General features: G+C 42.8%; 1 protein-coding gene across 2 annotated transcripts in view; it reads right to left on the bottom strand.

Moving 5' to 3' along the window:
* LOC131268726 (transmembrane protein fend-like) overlaps positions 1-12,744 on the bottom strand; it is a 155,205-nt gene extending 142,461 nt beyond the window's left edge. For both annotated transcript variants that reach the window (XM_058270997.1, XM_058270995.1), the window contains exon 1: positions 12,013-12,744. The gene's annotated coding sequence lies outside the window, so the exon portion shown is untranslated. The remainder of the gene's footprint in view (positions 1-12,012) is intronic.
* Positions 12,745-18,254: the final 5,510 nt, after the last annotated feature.

An 18,254-nucleotide genomic window follows, 5' to 3' on the forward strand; every position in this document is an offset into this window, starting at 1 on the left:
TTTTCCAACCCTTACGGGCCAGCCCGATGCAATTCGCTTAGATGGTCCAGTGTGGTGACACCCGGGAGGGCCCATCCGGGCAGCTCGGTATGGCCGGGAATCCCAACAACGCAAATGCAATCGTGCACACCATCGAGAGTGACTAATTTTTATGGCAGCAGTTGAAGGAGTACGTTCCAAAGCGAACAATTAGAGTTTTATAACAAAGAAGAAAATTTTAGGAACCAAAAACAAAACCTTTTAACAAAACTATAAAGAGAGGAAAACAAATAGTGAAAAATAATACAATACAGGCACACCTCCTTTTTGATCGCTGTAAAATGAGCTTTATAACATTTACCAGGATCTAAAATATTCGATATTTTTGACTCTTTTGCTCTTGAATCGAAGTGAAATAAATAAGTACTATAATGAACTAGACGATACCAGATAAACCAGGTACCCAAAAGTGTATAACAAGAAACAATTTGATTGAAGAACAGTTGCAATTTTTCTAAGTATTCACAAGATTTCAAACAAAATCAATCGAAAGGAAAAGTAAACTGAATAAAATAAAATAACACTTGCATGTGCTATACTTTCATTCGTTGCAAAATTTAATTATAACCTACCATTTGGGATCGAGTTGGGAAATTTCTGGCATATTTGATATTGTGCTCTTAGTAGAGTTTACATCGATGTCAAAGAAATATGTTCAAACAATTTTTACGAGGAGTTTACACAGCTAATGTTATTTAAGTGAAATTTTATTGCAAGGGATTCATACAAAATTAGTCAAACGACAAGTAAACAAAACGTTACAGTAAATTTTAATCGATGTGAAAGAAAAGAGAATGAAAAATGAAGCAACATTTGCTTCATTTAATATCTCACGTGTTTCCAAGAACAAAAGCAAGAAGCAAAAGATAAAAAATGTGTCTTAAAATACCTAAAGTAAAAGTAAAAGAGATGCGTTGGTAATTAAAAATTTAAAACGCTTTTAGAAAAATCTTCCTACAAATCATAATGCACCCTTCGGTGTTTCAGTTCGAACACCGAGAAGTTTCCAGATAATGACAGAAGACAATTTCGACAACTTGGCAATGCGGTGATAGTCCCGTATTAAATTGGCCCCTAGTACCGCCAACCCCTCCCCGTGCTCAATCAACAGCCCGATTTACACGCAATGCGCAACTTCATGAGCGTAATAAAACTCTTTATGTCCGTGCTTTTCCTTCACATTTGTGCCGGCGGAGGAAATAAAAAATTTAAACATGATGCATCCGGTATCGGCAACTTATCGGCTCCGGTTTTTTTCACCCGGTCATCGAATGCAGAAAGGGATGGTGAGAGAGCACAAGAGAAAAACAAATCAACCCTAAAATATTAAAAGAAAAACGGAAAAAGTGGTGCGTGCCAATGGCTCAAACAAACAAGATGGCGTCGGAAAATGGATCCTTTAAACGTGGTGAGGTATTGGAGAAAATAGCCACTCAAACGCTGAGGGTAGCTATGTTATCGAAACCTTAGAAAATAAATCCTTCCAATGACATAAAATCACACAACAAAGGTGCAATATGAGTAAAGGTGGTGTAATATAGCAAAGTAAAGGACGATCCAATCTCTGCTCGCGCGTCTGAACAGGGAAAGGGGACGGTCGATCCACATTACCGTCAGAAATTACCATCAGGCTGCGGATCGTTGCGCTTGTCGCGCCATTTTAGATCGGAAAAGGCGCTCATCATCTACCTGCGAGGCATGGTAGGATAAGTGACGGACATTTTGGAAAAATAAATCATGATATTTGTTTGCTAATGGTAGCAAGCGTCAATGATAGTCGATAGTTCACTTAGAAAAAGCATTATTATAAGTTCTATAGATTGCTTAAGTTTCGTGCTATGGTGCGTCAAAGTTAAAAAAGGTAAAACATTTGTTACTTTAAAGTACAAAACACAATTTTGGAACACGTGTTAAAAAGTATATTCAAAACGAATACGATTTTGTCAAAAAAAATTCCGTCGGAATATTTTTTTATGGTGCTTAAAAATGTCAACTTTACAATAAAATTTATTTCGTTCAATTAGCTTCGTTAACTTTATTCATATCACCGATGAAAATTTGTCTATTTTTGTTAGATGCAAACGTTAATTTAAAACAAACGAAATCGTCGAGACATCCATAAACCATTTGAATTGTCCACTTGATTGCTCCACCTTAGCTCACTGTGCGGGGGGGTCGAAGGCTTCCCGGCTACAGCTACACGTGTACAGTGTGCGTGTCCGGCGGCAATGGTGAGTAATTATTATCATCATAAATTGGTTACTTTCGCTGGCCAGAAGTTTCGAGCAGGCACGCAGAAGGGTTGGGGGGGTGGGGGGAGGGATGGTAAAGTGGTTTGTCAACATGCTCACGGGGCGATCACGGTGCGGGCAGGGGCAAGGCAAGGGAAGGGCGAAAAGCTCACGGGGAGCGCTATCGGCTGATCGAAAGCTGACCGAACCGATAATCCCCGCCATTCCCATCGGGGAAGGATACGCCGGGACGGATGTGGATGGTGCCCCTACCCCCTTTCAGGCGGTGATGGCCTCAGGGTTGGAGTGGTCCATTAGTGGGCCGCTGTCAGGACACCCGACTGCATCGGACTCGAGCGTGCATAAAAAGACAAATAATTAATTTAATGTTTAACCCGGGCGACACGCTCGCGTTCCGCCCACCGAGACGCACCGGCGCCGGGCTATACGTACCTGACGACAAGGCGCTGCACAATTCGTGTCCGGGTGTCCGCGGTTGCAACTCCGGGACCAACGCGACTACAACGGGCACACACAGTGCGCTACGTGACCTCCAATGGTGAAAATGGGAGCAAAAGCAATACAACCCCAAGGCTTTGGGCGGGGGAGGGTAAAGGAAAACAGGTGGAGGGGGAGCCGATATAGTACATGGTGTCGGCACACGTACCCTTACCTCCACCAGCTCACCAGCCTACCATCGGGAGATGTGTTGTCGATGACGTGCTTCCGGGAGACGAAAGTTTACCGAACTCCTGAGTTGGAAATCATACAACTTCTGCTCTCATAAGATATGCTCTCTTACCATCAGTTTTGCTCATTTTAACCTCCATCCCTCTTGTAATTAAAACAGCGCATTCATATTTTGTCTCTAAAGCACCTAGTTTTGAAATAACACGTCATTTTTTGTTTCCAAAACAACCAGTTTTGTCTTTTACGTATTCGTTTTTACATTTTTGCCATCCCATATTTCATTTTAACGGCTTTTTTTACTTTTAAGAAGGTTCGCATGAGTTTTAGAAATAAAGATTATTGTTTGCATTCATGCACATATTTTCTGCAAAATTATAACTTTTAAAACATGTTCAACACCTCGGCTTAAAAAAATCAGAGAAGACTTTTATAGGATTGATTGTAATCTAACCCTTATCATAACTAAGAAAACCCTAATATTTGTCTAAATTATTTAGAGCTCTGATTGAACGCTGTTTCTATGAATGGTTTCATTTTGTTATTACCATTCTAATTGTTTTTCTTTTCGCTTCGTTCTCTACATGACACTTTTATTTTCTCATGTCGATAATTATCTTTTCTATTTTGCTGTTTCCGGGTGAAGACAAAAAAAAAGGTAAAAAGCGAGATACAACGAGATGTAAAAGTCAAATCTTGAGGCGCTTAGATTGCATAGAGATGTCTAAAAGACAAAAGTGGATGCCTTATCTTCAAAAATGGGTACCTTAGAGGCAATATTATCAAATATTTTCAGGAGAAAATTTACCAAAAAACCAAAGGCAAAATTGAAATGCGCATTAAAGTGCATTTTTAAAAGCGAACTGTTAACAAAAGTCGTAACGATGAGAAGTTTACGTTTACTGTCTCCTGGCGGGACTATGATGGAATCGTTTAGGTTTAGACGTTGCATTTCCTACTTCCTATCGGAGAGAACTCCAATACGCGAATTTATGGAGTGATTTCTTAAGAATTTGTGCAGAAGCTGCCCGTTTCGAGTGGACGTAGTGGAGCATACCGCAGTCGGGACCGCGGCATTCCGACTCAATCCCGGAAAAATTCCTCTCGGTGTTGATGGCAGAATGATTCCCAGTCAGGTCGTTATAGCCCGGTTTTAGCGCGCTTTGAAATTCAGATCGTTCAGGATCATTCCACCCACCGCACGCTATACTGACTGAGCCTGAGCGTGTTCCGCGACACCGTCCGTCACCTCAGCGCCATTGCGAGTGAGCTCATGCAGTTTATGTGCGCGTCAGCGTTCGAAGGCGTTTTTACGGCCCGGGCGTCGGCGTCATTATCGTAAAAAAAGAAGACGCCTCCCTGTCTCATGCGCGTGTAATTAACATTTTATTGGGCCACATTAAAACGCCTCGGCACCGAATTCTGACGATGGCGTTCGCGTTTCGTAACGCGAACCAACCGGGGGAGAAAAAAACCTTAACACCTCTTAGGCATTCTCTAGAATTGGAGAATGCCTCTCGAATATCTATAAATGGGTTCTTCCCTCTTTTTTGCCCGTCACTTTCACATTCCCGGTGCTTAGCAACGGCGGGAGTGAAATGCATGCCGGTGGAATGCCTGAATATAGCAACGTCGAGTCGCGGAGTCCGGGGTCCGGAACCTAACCCACCTGGAACAGATACTTCCTGCGGCGGCATCTCATTTGAAACCGAACCGAAAAAAGGTGGTCCCTTTGATGGGAAAGACCTGGCAGTGTCGTCTTCTCTACCATTTTTTTATAAAAGGAAGAATTTCACAATCTCGTAACCTTAGAGGACATCTTCTTGTTAACCTAATTTTTAATCTACCCGAGAATTCCTCCTTTGCAAACGATGAGGAAAAGAATCAGATTGGGTTTTTACTCAAGAATAACTGTAACATCGCTGCATCCTTCAGGTTCCATGCATTTTTTGTTTCCTTTAAAACAAATTATAGGATCAGGTAAAGTCTCTTGTGTCAAAAAGGACTCATCTTTTGGTATTTTTCATGGTCCAGGTAGTTTCTTCATCTTCTTGCGTAAGTATAATAGGTTTGTAATCCAAATGTACGTAGTGTTTCCTTCAGCTTAATGCATCTATAATCCTTACCAAGCATCATCTTCCTCATCTGCACACATTTCATGTTAATGTCTGAGAATCAAACCAAAGAACTTAATTACACGACAGTTTCGACAAAGATTTAAGATTTCGGGTTCTTTAATAATCACATCCTCTTTAATTTCTTCTACCCCTTACCTGCTTCACGCTCTAAATCAAACTCATTTAACTCAATGTTTACCCGTGGGTAGGCTTAAACAAAATTGGATCGAAAGTAAGCTCTTCTGAGGTTGGATGATCTCATCAGAAGAGGCCGTGTGAGTTTGATCGAAGAAGAGGAGTTTGGCTTTAGGATCATAGCGATCTTTCTGTTTTTTACAGCGCGTTAAACTCCCATACAAAAAGTAAACAAGAACTTGGTGCGTTATTTCAAACGTTGTTATCTCATGATAACCGCAATAGTTTTAGCAATATAAGAGAAACGATTCAACATTTCCGATGAGTTGGACACAGAGTGTGAAACAGTAGTGAGGAATAAGTATAGAATAAAGGAATAGATGCCTTATTCAACCGTACTTCTTCAAGCTGTTGATTTTTAGCCTTCTGGGGAAGTCTTCTTAGACCCACGGAGGTTATAAAGGGAGGTCGCAAGTGGGCCGTTGACTTTGAGCAGCCGCTCCGCCGCGGGTAACGAGGCAATGACGGAGGGGGAAAAGTAATTAAAACGTTCTGATTAGCAAACCATGACAAGCGAATCGAGAGCATACACAGCCAGCCTGGCTACCTGATGGGAGCCTCTTGTTTGAGGCCATCGATTTGCCGCCAACCGCCAAACCATGGCGAAAGGCGTGCCAGGGTCCAGTTGCCACAGCTGCCTTGCCCTCTTATCCGGCGTGGTACGGCGCTAATCGATTTCTTGGACGCGCAACCCGGCGTACCATATGGCGGAGGCTCGCATCGGTGGTCACCACCTGGAGTGTTTAATTTTAAATCGACGCCACCGACGATACCTCCTGGTTCAGTTTTTTCCAAGTTAGATCTTCTGGTTCTTCTTAACATCGAACATGTATAGTTGAGGTTGTCCTTAACCCTCTCTTAAAGACTTCATTGGAAGCTAACCGTATGCCACCTTATCATCGGGGATAAGTATTCAAATACCACGTAACACCTGTCAGTATTAGCCGCTAAGAGTCGTAAGATTTCAACGTTTCGATAAAGTCAATTATTAGACAAACAAGGTGGAGAAGGAGGTTAAATGGCTCTCACGCCAGAGGCGAACCAAAAAGCAAGCACCAAATTGAAGACCATCTGCCCGGGAGGAATCAAGTCAAAGCTCGACCTCGAATCGAAAGCCTCAACTCTCAACTCGCGTCCCGGCCGGGTTGGGACAAGATTAATTTTCCGCTAATCGATGTGTGCACACGCTTTATCTGAGAGTGTGTGCGGAGGGAAGTCGCATCTGCTACTGGCGTTCACGTGTGCCCCGGAGCTGGAAGATCAAACGTAGAGCCCGGCATAGCGGTAATTCTGGCAAAATCCCGGGTGCAAATTGGCTTCCTCCGGGGCGGAACTATCAAACCGGTGGATAGGGAAAACTTCCTCGTCCTCGCGGGTGAAGATTTTCCCGGCTCCCGAAGGCAACGGCTTGTCTTTCAAACGCATTCCGGGCATTCAGCCGGGCTGGCGAGAAAGCTTTCAAAGGTACGGCAGCATAATGAGGAGTTGGTGAAAGATTTAAATTTCGCGTAGCAGGAGCATCGCCCATAACGGAGGTATTTCTTTCCACAGCCCGACGACTCACCACTTTACATCGCATGGACCAGGAGTTTCCCCTACCTTTTCCCATGCCCCTGAGTAGGCATCGATGCTGTGGCGTTCCTAGCCACCTTCAAAGGGAGCGGAGTATACCTCTCGTCTACACCATTAAGACGCACGCAGCTAATTGATTTTCTTGCGTACTCTGATGGTTACACTTTTACTCAGCAGTGAATCGAAGACGCACTTGCGCTTCTAAATAGATTATCTGGTTTCTTGTCAAAGCTAAATGCCTACAATGTATATATCAGAGGTGTCGAACATGCTGCTCTCGACTCCTTTTTGAACATTACGTTGAATGTTCCTTGTGTGTTGGACTTCCTATAATGACTGTAAATGTTGGCTTCAATCGACTAAGATGATTTAGCACAAAGACAAAACGAAAAGAACAGTGCTTTTAGCTGGATGCAGAACTTCATAAACCTGAAATAGAAGATGACGGAAGGCTAAAGATCATTTCACTGGTGTATATTGTTCAAGCTGTTCTGGTAGTAAGAAAGCGACATCAATCATCAGTATCAATTATTTGAGGTTATCAAGAAATAACGGCGTGAGTTGTCAACTTTCTCGGCATGACCAAAACCTCATACTAAAAGTAAACAACACGCAAAAAGTTAGTGGTATGTCTGTTGACTACTACTTAGATTAAAAGAAGAACCATAAGAATCAATTTTCAAAAATCCAGCAAACACTAGTGAAACAAGTTTGACACACCTGGTTTAGATGATTCATGTAACAGAAGATAAAAAAATAGATAGTGTTTGATTCGGTATGCTGCTTTGCGCAGAGATGTTAAAGCTATATTTGGTTCTTTTGGTCGCTAAACATTCTTTAACCCTCGAATCACGTCATTCCACGAAAAAAACACCAAAGGATGAGCAGCTCCGGAGCAAAGATTTTTTCCAACGTGCCCCTAACCACACACCGAACCCAACCTCGGCGAGCCTGAACAAGAGGAGAAAAATACCAAACAAAACAACACAGTGGGAAAATAGAGGCCACGGCGTATATTATTATTATCCTTCGGCTAGAAAGGGCGAGCGGTTTTTTGTTCCCAGGACACACCGGGGATTCTGTGTGTGTCGGCATGCGGAGTCGGGTCGTTCTCTCCCTCCCTGCCGTGCTCTGTGTTTACCTACCTATTAAATCAACTTCTAGTTTCACACCTCGCACCGGAAACCGAAAACCGAAGCCCCGGAGGGAAACTGCCTGTTTTGGGAACACAAAAAGTTCAAAAGAATCCCATTCGCAGATCTCCGGTTTCCGCTCTCGGTGCCGATGCTCCGACAGTCCGAGGTACAGTCAACACCTTGGTGGGATAGATGAAAGCCCTGTTTGTTGGAGTGCGGGCCAAGACGTCCCCGTACGCCCCGGAAACTTATTCGCGAGGTGACGATCACATCAAATGAAGCGGGACTCGGCTAATACACTCGCTCGAGCGAAAAGCGAAAGGTGCGACATTCCCTTGTGCCCCTTTTGACCAGCTCATTTGTCACAAAGGCCAACTGAATTCGAGCGAACACTTTTTTCCCCATTTTCCCGCCCGGGTTGTCGGCAACCGAAACCGATTAACAGCCGGTTTTCAGGACGCATTCAACATCCTGCAGCTGCCGTTCCTGCATTCGCTGCTGATCCGCTACATAAGACTCGATCTGATCCGCTCAAATGAAATCGATAGAAACCGTGGTGTAATAAGCCCTTGGCCTCATTGCTTGGTTCACTGGCTTAACCGTAAACTTCTCGTTGGACCTTCGTCATGCGACATTTCCGTCGTTAATGGCGAACAGAGACATTGCTATAGAACGATATATGAACACTTTAGAATTTCATAGATCAATCCACTCGCTTGCTGCTATGCGACCAGCTTGATTTGCCTATGTTGCAATGAATATAACGTAAAATTAGCTAACTCTCATTAGCTTAGTAAACAAAGCAATAAAGTTTATGGAGCTGAAAACTACTTATTAATGATAGAATCAAGACGATAATGAAGGAAAAAGTTTCAATGGAGCTATAAAAATAATTTCGCACAGACAATATTTAGATGCGAGAGGTAACCTTCAATCCAATAATTATAGTAAAACATATAATAAATTAAGGTTTCCTATATGAAACAACTTTTCTGTCATTGAAGCTCCATAACCTTTCATAAAAACTGAAAAATGGAAGCAAAAGTAACGTTCTAGAGTGAACATCTATCAAAGGTCCCTACAAAAAGTAGAGAAAATAGTTAAAACCAGCAAAGACAAAAGGGGAAAATTGTAGAACAAAACAATACAACTAAACTTTGTATTTAAATCTAAATGCAATTGCAATTTGAACGACGATATTGATATTCGAACGTAACCTAAAAGTAAAATTGAAACAAGTGTCTTTTAATATATGTCTAACATGAAAACCATATTATAGATTGGATAGTCACTGTTGAATTTACACAATATACTAAATGTTTAGTTTGCTTTTACTGTTTAGAATAAATTTGCTTTTACAGCAACTGAACCTATTGGATGATAAAAAGCATTTTCTTCAACTCAAAAGACGCGAAAATTTGCAAAAAAAGGCATTGATCTGCAACAACTGAACGGTAAAATTTAGTTTGATGTCATGTAATAGAGAACTTCGTGCAACAATTCAAAGAATTCGTTTTTTGTTATAATTGTCAACCAAAGGAGTGTTTAGCGAAGGTAATACATCCCAACCGAAACACATTCCTTCCCGGGCACAAAAGATTAGTGATGGACGACGTTCACCGAAGAAACCCTCCGGAGTTTAAGAAACAACGTGCAACAATTGTCCTCGGGCTTAAATTATTAATTTGGCAGCACAAAACAAGAAAAAAAAGGGAAGGAAAGGTGCCTTTATAGGGCAGGGGATCGCTGCTGAATGGTTGGTTTCGGTTGCCGGTTGAAATTAATCAAGACCCAAATTGCCCTCAACAAACGACGACAGCAGATTCCTCCCAGGTGCACGGTGGGATGAGAGGCGGATATTTCGGGAAAAAGTCGAGCTGTTTGTATGTTAAAAGATGGTCAGATAGTTAACCTTCAGAAGATGATGAAAAAAAGATATACTGTTTATAATGTGAATACAATTTTATCATTTGAACTGCTACAAGCATTGAAATAACTTTCGCGAACGACAAAAAACAAGGTTTTCATATTTTGTTAATGAATGAAAAAGGAGTCTCAAAAGGTGTCTAGGAAATATTTAGTTACATAAGTATTCATTTGAGCTTGAACTTGCTCGTATTCAAGAACTTTTTGAGTAAAGTCTAAAGTAAGTAAAAATTCCTCTCTCGAAAGATAAAATCAATACTTTGAATATATATCTAGTACCATTTTTAATACGTCTGTGGCGCCATTAGGATTTAAAAATAACTTTTAAAAATAAACTTTTTGCACGTTTTTGAATCAGTTTTAGTAAAAACCAATCAGAATCGCCAAACCATTTATCAGAAATTGGAACTGTCCGTTTCATTGTTGTACCTTATCCCACTGTGCGGTGGTGCGTTGCGCTTTGCAGACACATTGTCTGCGTCCGGTTGGCATTCCGGTTAGCCTTTGCAAGGTGAGGAAGATCACGAAGCAGCCCTTTGTGGAAAAGCCCGCAGCGGCAAAAGAAAAGCAAACATCCCATGGAGCGAAAGGGGGAAAGAGAAAGAGAGGGGTGGGGGAAAGCCTTATTACACCAGGCCATCGTCGGCCGGTAGGGCACATATGAATCCTCGAACGGTCGAGTCGGGTTCGCGATCAAAACAGGGGAAATTGGAGAGGGAAAAATCGGGTTCCGGGCGGATCATCATGCATTTTCATAATATATCTTCGCCATCGGCCGTGTGTTGCCCTTGAAACGCACGGGTACACGGACCCCGACCCTTGCCCGGCCCTAGCCCGGCCCTAGCCCATTCTTCGCCATGCTCGGGAATTTCGGGCCCTCACCTTGGGCGGCAGTTGCGGTAATCCGGGAAACCTGCAGGGAAAAACGGCCCTTTACGGACCGTTTTGTCGCCGTCGTCGTCGTGAAAAGAACGCATCCAGTGAATGGAAGGGAACAAGGGACCCCGAGGGCCGATGAATGAAACACGCGGCACACACAAACACGCACGCACGTACGGATGAATGGAGACAAAGTTTATTGTTTATTATCCTTGCGACAGTATGTTTGACTGATTGTCCCTTGTTCTCGCGCTTTGCTTTCGGACGAATGGCGACGGCCCTAACTGGCCGTGACGGAAATCGATTATCGTGCTCGCCTCCTTCCCCTCCGCCACCTTCTTCCCGGGACCCCGGGTCCAGGTACGGAGCACCATCACCGAGGGCTCACGACGGGAGTATTTGTCGGCCATTTCGCCGCCTGTCCGAAGGGACTAAGTGACAGGGATTAAGAAAAATGTTCTATACTCGCTCCCTTGCCTTGCCTTTCACCCGGCCCTTTGCCCTGTACCACCAAACAACAACGGGGACACACCGGGAGGGACAAATCCACGACGGGGTGCACTCTCTCGGTGTTGATCGGTTCTTTTACCTCACCCAGGCCCTGTTTTGAACATCGAAACAACTTCCGACCAGTAGAAACAGTGCTTAACGGGGTGCTAGGTACATGCTTTTAACCTCAGTGAAGGTAAAAGGTAACATATTTTACTGGAAAAACCCGGAAATCAACCGTTACTAGAAGGAAGCAACAGATCCAGGAAAGAGAACCGAAACTATCTAAATCATTCTAAAAAGTGGACAAAAACGAACAATCCAGGACCAAAGTCCAGCTCGTTAGTGTGTGAGTGTGAGAGAGGGAGTTGCAAACAGCATTCCTTTAGCCCGACTTGCCTTTGCATCTCCTCCGAGTGACTTGTTAACGATCTTGCAGACGACCCTCGCTCAAATGCAACTATGTTAATGAGCACAACACCACGCGAAACCAGCGAAAGAATATCTGATTTGCATCGGCCTACAGAAATGGCAACGCCCACGCACCAGCACACAATCGACGAGAGAATGACCTGGTGAAGCTCGTGATGACGTTTTTTACACACCCGAAAGGATGCTGAAATTGAATTTTTATTGAACCACTCTGACGGAAGCGATATTGATTATGATTACCCATAACTGTCAACATGACAACCGAGAAATAGCGAGTTAAATGTGAGGATTATTCAGATCTTTACTTACCTGCCTTTGCATTTGTTTCGTCTTCCATCTCGTAAATAAATACTTTTAGTCTGCCTTTCACGGATGGATTACGTGTTTTCATAAAATGCAACTTTTTTCGAAGCGAACTAGGAGCAAACGCCTAATGATCGTTGTTAGAAACACTTTTGCTGCTAACGCCAGCTGTCAATTCGGCCAAAACACAATGCCCCGTGAAAGTGATAAGCGAAAAAGGGAACTTCATCGATCAGCTGATCGAGAGGATCGATGACCCTTGGCATCGGCTTCGCTGGTCGAAGGTTTTAAATAGGGCTCGTTTGAGCGCCATTGTGCCATTGTGCAAGCATCAGCGGTGGAGTAAAGACTAATTGTTTGTTTCCGCACAACATCGGTTCCTAATGAAATTTCTCGTTTTCTTTGCCCTTTGCACAGAGTTGGAACAGTTTCCAACAATCGTTCTTTACTGTCAATTTTGTTTCCGAAAAATTACACTGTGCAGAAAATTAAGAATTCCACTAACTATCAAACACCATTCTGAACCTCAATCCAGCACTAGAAAACACTGTTCACCATGGTAACTTTTATGTTCTTTCGTGCGTCTCTGGTCTTTTCAATGAGAGCACATTAATCACATAATTATACATTAGAACTATATAGTTCCACGACGATCACGTACACTTTAAAATGCGGTCTTTAGCCTAAAGCTTAACGATAAAACCGTCCTAACGCAAACGGACGCCACGCGCGGCTCGTCCGGGCCCGATCCTCTTGCCGAAGTCAACTGATCGAAGGACGCTGCGCAATTACCCCGATGGATAGCAGGAACCCACATCAGCTGATAACGGCGAGTTATCAGTGAGTGGCCCAAAGCAAAAGATGTTTTGCGCGTCATGTGAACCAGGGGTCGGCAAATGGTTCCCGCAAAGGGCCAAATGATGAAAAAGAGCCCTAAACCGTGGATGCTCTAATGATTTGGATTATAAATATAATGGTTTTAATGGATAATAGGTTTAAACCTTCTTTAATTTTTTAATCCAAAAACTAAAAATAAGACATAATTTTTCATATTACTACTTTCAACTATTGGTTTGGATACTTATTTTTGTTGAATTTTTTTTTTCATCATACTGTAACTTCGTTGTACTTAAAACTAATTACTTTTATTAGAGTTGGAATTAATCATCTACTCTCTCTCTGTAATTAAAATCACTTATCTTCGCGATGTTTTGAATTTTGTGAATCATACCGATACCGTCAATTCTCTGAATGCAGTTATCTTGAATGCAAAGTAAACATGTTATTTTGCCGCATGATTCTTGACTACATTCACGAGACTGTTATTTATTTGGAATGATTAAAAGAGTAGAAAAATTGCGATCGCGAATAAGAGAATCGCTTCATATTGAAATCTGTTTTAACTGTTGCAATGTACATTGTTGCCAAAAAATGCGAACCTAACGAACCGAACTTTGCCGACCCCTGCTGTAAACTAAACATTACACATAACACTACGACATTGTTAGATATTGCGCTGCTATCATGCAAACATTTTGGCATTGACAGCTTCACAAAACAATCCGTTCAATACCATTCGTTTGCTGTTTTGATTTATTTTATGTTGCTTATAGTTTATACGAAAGGGAATAAGACTAGTAAGATCTTTGAAAGGCAGCTATGGCCAGGATTGTTGTTACGCTAAGAAGAAAAAGAAGAAATTGTTTATAGTTTTTCTGCGATATCTGATTAAAATATTCTGCCATATTCTGGAGTATATTCTGGAGGGCGAATCATAACAGAGTGCGCTGTTGTTTTGCTTCGAAAGGTTCGCATGCATTGCAACTAAGATATTGAGTGACTTTCTATACTTCATTTTAGTCGATTCAAGTATTTAAATACATTAATAATAATAGACCTTCAAAATCTTGATATTACTTGGACTGCCTTGAGTATTTATTTTTCCCTAGGAATAGTTGTTTTTTAAAGCTGGCTATGAGGAATAAACCACTTGATCTCTTGAGGATCTTCTTCGTACCATAAATTAGTTCATGTTTAGGCTGGATGAATAAATAAATAAAGCGGCGATGGGGTATTTCCCTACCGATTTTTCGTCCTCAATCGTTGGGCATTCGGCGCACGTACGGTAAATAAATGAATTTACGGCCTCGCGACGTCCACAGCCTACAGAGCCCGTTCAATTATCGCCATCTTGCACAATTGGCGCTTTTTTACTTCACTTCGCCTGTTGTATTTACCTTCCATCGAGTTGTGACTTGGTCCCTCGAGGTGCCATCAGCTCGATTCGGTCGGGAGATGCCAATTTATCGTTAGAACCTACCGTGGTCATGATTGACTTGTGCGAGGTTCATCATCAGAGTTGGTGAAAGTTGAATGTCTAAGAGCCACGAAGGTTTACTTGGGGGTTGGGTAAAATCCACTCACAACACGGACGGTCCTCTTCACCCCAGGAAGTCTTACCAGGGGAAAAGATATGACAACCAGGAAGTTTATTTAATAGGAAGCCACCTCTGAGAGGCAGCCGTGCGCCAACTCCACATTGTTCGGACTCTGTATAGGAATAATTACAACCAGCGAAACACGGCCATCGCACGGTAGCCGTCCACTGTGTCGTTCATCTTCCCCCGGCAGGTCCAGAGGTCATCAAGGGCCCCAGCCCGTCCCCCTACACATCTTCACCACCGCTTCGGCTCGGGTTGATAAATGTTTGCCGGCTGGCCAATTAATGAAGGTACGACTTCGGGGTGCGCTCCGAAGAACAAAAAGGGCCCGCGACGTCCCCGCGACGTTATTTATCATCTCTCTGAATGGGGTCCGGGATTTTTCCGAGCACTTCCACGATGTCCGGTGAGTGACGGCCTGACGCCTGACGTTTCCATTCGGCTTGGGCCGCTTCTGATGGCAGCTGTTTTCTGTCGACCGCCACCGGATGAAAAATTGCTGAACCACCCCGACAGGGCCAGCCACCGGCCGCCCAGCTCCAGCGCTGATAAGACTTTAATACCAACCTTAGGCGAACTCCAGGACTTTCTTAGGCTTTCCGTCCGGGTGAGCGGTAAACATGGAAAAACACTTTACCTCAGCGTTTGGCATCCATTGGCGAAAACCGGTATCGATATCGCATTTGTTGATGCTTGATGTCCAAAATATCAAGCTCCTCTCCCCCGCCCCTCCTCTTCAAATCCCGATCAGGTCAAATTGCTTGATCCATAAATTAATACACTCCTCGTGAGCACTTGACCGGGGACTCTGCAGCGTCTCCCGAAATGGGGAAAAACGGACCCCGCCAATCTTTCCCGGACAAAAAAGACACCCTATATCCTCCCAGCTCCCCCACCTCTCCCCCTTCACCCACGATCCACCTTCCTTCCACCGTCCGGTCAAAATAAATCAAACGGTTAACTATGGCTCGATTGTTCCAGCCACTTCGGAAACAAATATTTCGAGCCTCGAGCGCGTGGAAACCCGCTGTGTTATTTGGTTCGGTTGCGTTCTTCTTTTCCCCACCCTCTCCCCTCATCGCGTCGTTCCCACCCCTTTAGTTGTTTGTTTAATTTTCATCATCCCGTTATCGTTTCAGTTATTTATGTATTTCGCCGGATCTTTCCTCCTCGGGTTCCCCCGTTTACCTCGCACGCGTGCCTGTATTTATCATCCCTTTTCGCTTCGCCGTGTGACGTGTTTCTCAGCCCAATTCCCTACGGCTGCTGCATCGAGTTTTGTTTTTTTTAAGTCTACCTTTTCCTTTCTTCCTTCCTGAAGACGCTGAAATGCTCGACCACCGCTCACTCGCGGGAAGTGAAACTTTTAAAGCGAAAGAAATCCTCTGGCGGGATCCACCAGGTCGCAAATCTAGGCGCGGCGGGGAAGGGGAAAGTGAAGGTCGGATCGGGCAGATTTCGCGTCCTCTTGCCCATTGCGATGCGCATACTAATGAGCGATAAATCATCACTTGAGAGTTGAGGGACGCGGACGCAGTTAGTTGGAGGAATTGAGAGCGAAGGAGAGGGAGATAAGGAAAGAGACAAACTAGGTGGCGAGGGAGCAGGGAGACCTTGAAAATTATGTGCCCTGGGCGGCACCCGGGCACCAACAGCTGATTTATGCTGACCATCGGCGAAAGCAATATTTCATGATTAGAAGGCGCGTCCTCCGGAGCTCCAGCAAGGGAGGGGAAGCTCACCCAAAGGGGTGGGGAGGGGGAGAGATTATTGGATTAGAGCGATTTTGTCGTCACCAATCATGCGTAATTAACGAGCCACTGCTGAGGCAGGAGGGAGGCTTTATCCACACAGCACGACGACAAAAGGCTCCCCGCCGGGGTCGCCTAATCGAAAAGGCCCGATTTGGAGCAGATTTATCTCGAGGCGGCAAGGTGCGACCGGCACTATCGCCCTCTGGCGTTCGAGGTGCCGGACGTTCCTGGAACCGTCCCACGTTGAGCCAACAAATTAGAACTAGCCTGTGTTTCACGAAGGAGAACAACACCCAACCAGGGACCCTAAACTTAGTGACCATTTAGACACATTGGCACACCTCCTTACATCAACACTGTTGTGAAGCGAGAGAGACACTCATGCTACAGTAAGAACAAAAATGTATCCAGAGACGCATCAGGCGTTCTAGCTGCTCTTAACTGAAGGCCCAAAAAACTACATTACACACAACATTCAACTTCAAACCTCAAAAATAATAATATTTCAGATTCGATTAAAACACACATTGTTAATCAGAAATCAAATTTAGATTAAACTACAATTCTCCTCAATGTTAATGCCGAAAGCCTTATTTTCAAAACCATATTTCATTCGAAAACATCGCTGTGAACTTTCCAAGAGAGTCATTTTCTCTAAAGAATCCAAGAGAATCATTTTCTCTTCATAGATCTAAAAAAGATAGCTAGGAATTAATTACGACGAAAGTCAATCGAAGGACGAGCAAATTTACGTATGATCTCCTCATTACAGCATTTGAGACGTGGGCAGAAGAACAGTGTACTTTGATATTTGTAAAGTCGCGGTTGCTAAGTGAAGAAACGAAACAAGACCATGGTGCAGGTAGAACAAAATCGAGTAGTTCCTTTTATTTGTACGCCATGCTAGAGGAAAAATTAGACATAAGCGGATGGTATGCCAGGCAACCGCAAATCAGGAAAGAATCAATACGAAAAGGATCAAACAGAGAAAGTAATTGAGGCCTATTACAAAAAATTATGGAAATGAAAACCCATGTTGTAACGAAAAGTTATCAGTAACATTAAAAAATTGGGTTATTGTGAAATTACTTTCGGTTGAAAAATCTGCAAAGCAAGAAATTTTTGGCCGCAAAGTTGAAGAATATACGAGATATATGAACATTGAGTGTCAGTTGTTCAGAAACTGTGGAGAGATCAGGGGCTACGATTAGATTTTTCAGCTATAGTTTGATTATATAAAACATCACTTTCTGCCAGATTGAATTTAGTAACTACAACCGCATAAGCAGCTAAACAAATGCTGCTACTCTAAAGCAACCTAAATGTTCAGTATAACCTTTCTGTTTCTCCAGCATGAAATGTAAAAGCCAATCTGGACTATGCTACAAACCTGTCATAAGACGTTACAGAAATAATATTATAATATAACTATAGTTGAACAAACCACTAATTAAACCTGAAGAACAAGTGCCCACAATTTTTATGTTTGACTGTCAAAAATATGACGTTTTTCACTTTTTTGCACGATAAATTGTTTTTAATCACTATATTTTTTGTATCTTATTTTGCTTATCCTATATAAGAATAACTCATGAGATTCAAACTGATTCATTTTGAGAAAAAATAACAAAATAAGCGTTGAAAAAACAAATTCTATATCAATGCTAAGTATTCTAACATTTACCGTAAAGCAACATAATTATTCTTTTGAAAAGTGTCCTGCTAACCAGTTTCTTTAGTTTATCTACATACATAAAGCTTTTGACAGCTCTTTCTTACAACTATCTTAAAGTTGTAAAAAGTTAAATAGAAAAGTGCAGAAAAAAGTAAAAAGAAAATACTGAAGTTGCTCTCTCGAAAACGAAGTAGGTCCAAAATAGTAGCTAATTTTTTAATTTTCGAAACAATTTTACTACACCGCCATCAATTTTGTTTTTTGGAGGAATAATGACACCTTGAATGTAAAAGAAATGAAGGCCGTTTGTAGATGTTAGCGGTGGATTTATCCTGCGAAAGGTAAACCCCTGGTGGATAGGAAATATGCGCCCTTCCG

This window comes from Anopheles coustani, chromosome X (genome assembly GCF_943734705.1).
Source record: "Anopheles coustani chromosome X, idAnoCousDA_361_x.2, whole genome shotgun sequence".
Classification (NCBI taxonomy): Eukaryota; Metazoa; Arthropoda; class Insecta; order Diptera; family Culicidae; genus Anopheles; species Anopheles coustani.